General features: G+C 34.7%; 1 pseudogene; it reads left to right on the forward strand.

Annotated features, from left to right (window-relative positions):
* The first annotated feature begins 4,666 nt into the window (after nucleotides 1-4,666).
* LOC114052435 lies at nucleotides 4,667-5,304 on the forward strand (annotated as a pseudogene).
* Nucleotides 5,305-6,353: the final 1,049 nt, after the last annotated feature.

Raw genomic sequence — 6,353 nt, forward strand, 5'->3', positions numbered from 1 at the left:
AGGGAAATATTATAGGTATACATAGAGAAATAACATAACTTGAAATAGAGTTAGTCCAATTACATAAAATTTCCAAGCTACTGGAATTTCAAAAAACTGAATGAGAGTCAACAAGCATTTATTAATCACTTACTGTGTGGTAGGTTCTGTGCTAAGGGCTAGAAATGAAGGCAAAAACACCATTTCTGACCTCAAGGAACACACATTCTAATGAAGAGACAGTATGCAAATAACTAGATATGTACAATACTAGCACTAGCAATTTGGAGGATCTGGAAAGGCCTCTTTTAGAAACTGGGATTTGAGGTGAGTTTTGAAGGAAGTTGGGAAAACCAAGAGTTTTCTGCTCTGAAGGAGGATAGCAAAACATAGGAGATAAACCACATTGCAAAGGTGATGGAGTTTCTTGTTTCTGGAACTTCAAATAAAAGAGAGGAGGGAGATCATAGGGTGCATAAAGAGGAGTAAAATGAAAGAAGAATACAAACATAGAGTCAAGTTATGAAGAGTTTTGAGTGTAAAACAAAGGACTTTATATTTAATTCTAGAAGTGATAGGAACCACTGGATCTCACTAAGGGGAGTTTTTTGGGGGGAAGAGGTGTAACATGGTCTACACATTAGAAAAATCAGCTTGGCACATGGGTGGAGGATGAATAAGAGGGGAAAAGAGAGTTGAAACAAAGAGAACATTTAGAAGGCTATTGAAATAGTCTGTACTCAAGTCACTCTTGGCCTGAACTGGGGTTGTGACTCTGTGAGTACAAAGAAAGGGGCATATATGAGAGTTATTGCAAAGCTCAAAACAAAAAGATTTAGAAAGAGATTGTATGTGGTGGGTAAATGAGAGTGAGGGGTCAAGAATGACACTAAGGTTGTAAGTAGAAAGAGATTGTATGTGGTGGGTAAATGAGAGTGAGGGGTCAAGAATGACACTAAGGTTGTAAGTTGGGTAGGATGATGGTGGTGACTTTGAAAATAGTAGGGAAGTTTGAAAAAACAGAGGGTTGAGATTTGAGTCCTTTTTAGACAAAAGGAGTTTTAGATGTCTATGGGAGATCCAGTTTGAGTTGTCCAAAAGATAGCTAATAATATGTGACTGTAGTTCAGGAGACAAATTTGGGTTGTGTATACAGATCTTGGAATCATCTGCAAATTGATGATAATTAAACCCATAGGGACTGATGAAATCATTGATTAAGATAGTTTAAAATGAAAGGACAAAGAAGCCCCAGGACCAAGCCTTGGAATATGCCCATTAAAGAGTAGAGTAAAAAGATATTCACAACAATGCTTCTATTTAACTTAGGTTGCCAAGAAGGTATAATATTAGATATTTTTTCTAGTCCTCACCAACTCTCAACTTCTCTCTCGAAATTTGTAATTATGTGCCAGAGTTCAAATAATTACAGCTGAATCCACAGGACAAGAAAGCAGTAAGGGTAACAAAATAATAGCTTTATGAATTAACAATGGAGAAAACTAATCCATAACATTCTCACTCAGTACCCCTTTCCCATGAGCTTCCATAACATATCAGCGAAAACAACTTCACCCACAAGCATATGCTTTTTGACTCACTCAATAGTTTCCCTCTTGATTGGACATTTTTGGTACACCAAACCGCTGCCCTTTCCCCAGTGACATTGCAACAAGTGATGCACATCAAGTCTTTCCAGCAAAGTTAGGATGGGAGAAAGGCATATGGACTGCACTTATTTCTTCCTGGAAAAACCCCTACTTTAGGGAGCCAGAAGGCAGCAGAAATCTGCCTGAAACACCTATCCCAGAAATCCTCAACTCTGCAAAAATTGCCAGATGCTGATTCAACATTTCTAGATAACTAAGGAGCAAATAGGAAAAGGCCAGGGGGGCCAGGATAAGTGACTACTCTGGGACTGAAGAAAGGGAAACTAGAATCAAGCTAACAGAATTGCTCCTCTCAGAAGATACTGGAAGTAGGGACCAAGGCCAGGGAAAAAAATTCCTCAAGTTTGAGAAGGCTGAGACAGTCTTATGGTGCAATCCTGGGAGGAAACCCATCACCAAAAGAGAAGTCAGAAACTGGGCGTGATAGAGGAATATAAGGGAAAGAGACTAAAAATCACCAAAAAATTCAAGATGAAGGCAACTCAGTCAAAAATCTAGAGCACAGACTCAAATAAAACAGAAGATAATAAAACTGAAAGGGAAAATGAGTATGAAAATATCCAAAAAATTACAAATGTTTCTAAAATATGGCAAGACACAAGAAATATCTTTTAAAATATAAAATCTTGGGTATTAACAACAGTGTAGAACTGCAATAAGATGTTTCAGAATATTTCAAGAAAGAAGTCAGAATCTTGAGTGAATTTAAAAGAAAACAAATGACAGATTTTGTGACCTACACAACAGAATTAATTCACAAAATAGAAATACTTGAATTTCTGGCATCCAGTATCTCCAAAGAAGTGAAAGAGACAACAGATTGAAAAAACAAATATACTAAATTGAAAAGCAATCTAGAAAAGTAGAGGCAAAAAGAAATAATATCTCAAAAAAATACATGTTCTCTATACAAGCAAAAGCTATTGATCTCAAAGACAGAAAATGGAGAGCCAACTTAAAGATTCTCCTAGAAAAAAATCTGACTGATCAAAAAACTTGAACACCATAATGCAAACAGACAAAAAATAACCAAGAAAATAGTTCTGGATACAGATAACAAAGTACTCATAAAAAAAATTAACAGATTTTCTACAGAAAAGAACAAGCCTGTGTTTCAAATTCCAAAATACATAGCCATTCAGTTTAACAATTTCAATGGCAAACAACACATTCTGCAAATGACCAGGAAAAAAGTTTTTCACTATATAGGAAAGGGAATTTGAATAATACAGATTATTCTGCATCAACCAGAAACTACAAAAGGAGGTAGGACAATATATTCTGAAAAGCAAAGGAGCCTAAGATGCATGCCAAAATTATCTACCTTGAAAATATGAGCCAATTAATCAATGAAAAAAGATTTATTTCAATAAAAGAGAGGTATTTAAAGTATTTCTAGACAAAAAACAGACATGAAAACATTATTTGACTTTGACTTCAAGATTATTTGAGAACACACAAAACAACAGAAATATAAGGAAAATAAATAAAAATATGGGCAACTAGCTGGCACCGTGGATAGAATGCTGGTCCTGGAATGAGGAAGACTACTCTTTCTGAGTTCAAATCCAGCCTCAGACTCTTACTAGCTGTGTGACCCTGGGCAAGTCACTTAACCCTGTTTGCCTCAGTTTCCTCATCTGTAAAATTACCTGGAGAAGGAAATGGCAAACCAGTCCAGTATCTTTGTCAAGAAAGCCCCAAATGGGGTCACAAAGAGTCAGACACAACTGAAAAATGACTAAACAACCATGAAAAATTAAAAAAAAAAACTGTGAAGGAAAAAATAAGTAATCAAATAACTCCGTCTCTACAAACCATTACAAGAAAAAATGGCCAACTATACTAATGCTAGGCCTATACACAAAAGTGATGAAAGATAAAGGAAGTCCTATATGTACCAAAATATTTATAGCAGGTTTTTCGTGGCAAATGATCCTTAGTTGAAGAATGGCTGAATAAATTGTGGTAAAGAAATGTGACTGAAAACTATTACATTGTAAGAAATGAAGGAAGAGATGATTTTAGAGAAAATGTCAAAGACTTGTATGAAATGATGTGTGAACTATGTAGAACATGAAGAACAATTTTTACTGTACCATCAGTATTATAAAAATGAACACTTTTAAAGACTTTTCTAAACTGATGAAGAATGAAACAAATAGAACCAGGAGAAAAATTTATTCACTAACAACACTGTGAAGAAAAACAACTTTGAAAGCTGAAAGAACTAAGATCAATGTAATGACCACCCATGATTCCAAAAGATTGATGATGAAATATACCATTCACCTTCTGACAGATTTAGGGCATAGAATTAGACATATATCTTCTCCTCCTCTTTTTTTCAATGATGGGGGTTGGTGGGAAAAAAAACAGATTTCTTTTCATTTAAAAAAATAGAAGAAGTACTACAGGTGTGGGATGTTGCATGCACTTTCATATGAGGTCATAGTATTGACAGCTTGCTTAAAGGTTTTTACTTTGTTAGAAGAGACCTCTCAAAGACAGGAGATAATCTGGAAATGTTTGTAAAGTAAAAATAAAGTGTATCAACAAAACTTTCACAAGAAGAAATATAGGAAACGTTTTTCCCACAGTCTCTACATCATTGACTATTTCCATCTTTTATCATCTTTGCCAATTTTTGGTAACAGTTCTATAAATGCTTAAAGAGAAATAACTTAAAGGATAACGACAGACAAAAATGAGACAAAACCATCCCTCTTTGCTGATGACATGGTTGACTTAGAAAATCCTAGGAAATTAGAAAAGTACTAATTGAGACAATAGCTTCAGCAAAATTTCAAGGTACAAAATAAATACTCAAAATAATATTTCTATATAATAATAACAAGACCCAAATAACATTAGGAGGCGATATACCATTCAAAAATAACTATAAAATATATTTAAAAATTTGGAATCAATCTGCACAAGCACAATCTATGCTCATATAGTTTTAATGAATAATAAAATGTTTCTTAAAGAAACAGTCCTTTTTTTTGTCTCTGTTGACTATGGGCTGCTGCCCTGCTCATTGCTACAGATACTGTAAGACCAAATTATATCCAAAATCACATTTCACTGAGGCATCCCTGATGCAAAGATACAAATTTTTGACCTAGGTCGAAAAAAGGCAAAAGTGGATGAGTTCCCACTCTGCGGTCATATGGTGTCTGATGAATATGAATGACTATCCTCTAAAGCCTTGAAGGCTGCACGGATCTGTGCCAACAATAATATATGATGAAGAGTCATGGCAAAGATGGCTTCTACATCCGTGTTCCATGTTATTCAAATCAACAAAATGTTGTCTTGTGCTGATGCTGACAGACTCCAAACAGGCATGCAGGGTGCCTTTGGGAAACCCCAGAGTACTGTTGCTTGTGTACATATAGAACAGGGGATCATGTCTATTCACACCAAAGACCAGAACAAGGAGCATGTGATTGAGGCTTTGGGCAGGGCCAAATTTAAGTTCTCTGGTTGCCAGAAGATGCACGTCTCAAAGAAGTGGGGCTTCATGAAGTTTAATGTAGATGAATTTGAGGACATGGTAGCTGAGAAACGTCTCATTCCTGATGGCTGTGGCATCAAGTATATCCCCAGCCATGGTCCACTGGACAAGTGCCATGCATTCCACTCATCATAAAGGGGAAGGATCCTATGTATTGTTTAAGCTGTTATGTGTGCTTATCCCCAGATCTTAGCTACAAATAAATCTGACTTGCTGCTTGGTGGGAAAAAAAAGTAAAATTAAATTAAATTAAAAAAACATGTAAATAACTGGAAGAATAGTCATTGCTCCTGGTTGGGCCATGTTCGTGTAATAAAAATGACACATCACAAAATTAATTTACATTTTAATGCTATCTCAACCAAACTAGCATAGGAATACTTTACAAGGCTAGATCAAATGATAACAAAATCCATTTGGGGAAACAAAAGAGTCAGATTATCAAGGGAAATAATACCAAAAAAATTAGGAATGAGGGGAGGATAGCACTTCAGACCTCAAACTGAATGATAAAGTAGCAATCATTAAAACCTTTTGGTAATGATTTTTAAAATAATTGAAAAGTACAAAAAAAAGAGAAGTACATCAGTTAAACTAAACAAGGGAGAATAAAAAATAATGGACCTCAGCAATCCAGTGTTTAATAAATACCAAGACATAAATCATCCAGAAAAGAATTTCTGATTTGATAAGAACTGCTGAGAAAACTAGAGAGCAGAAATTGTCAAATTCCACAATAAATTCCAAATGTATATACTACCCAAATAAAAAGATTCATGCTATCCAAAATTAGAAGAGAAGTAGATCATCTCCTTCTCATAGCTATTGTAGATGAATTTGTAACCAACCAAGATATAGACTTGATTACAAACAATAAAATGGATAATTTTGATTTTGTGAAATTGAAAAACTGCGCAAACAAAATTAATACATGTAGATGGTGGGAAAGACTCAATCAGGAAAAAAAATCTTAGTGTCAAAAATATTTTATAAGAGTCTTTTTTAAAAAAAATACAGGATATGTAGACAACTAATTGAAATATGTACAACTAACAGCCATTTAACAGCCATTTCTCAATAAATAAGTGGTCAAATGATGAACAAACAGTTCTTAAAACAAATGCAAACTATTAACAGTCATGTGAAATAATGCTCCAAATCACTACTAATAACAGAAATGTAAA

The sequence above is a fragment of the Vombatus ursinus genome, unplaced genomic scaffold (assembly GCF_900497805.2).
Source record: "Vombatus ursinus unplaced genomic scaffold, bare-nosed wombat genome assembly UNPS02014807.1, whole genome shotgun sequence".
NCBI lineage: Eukaryota > Metazoa > Chordata > Mammalia > Diprotodontia > Vombatidae > Vombatus > Vombatus ursinus.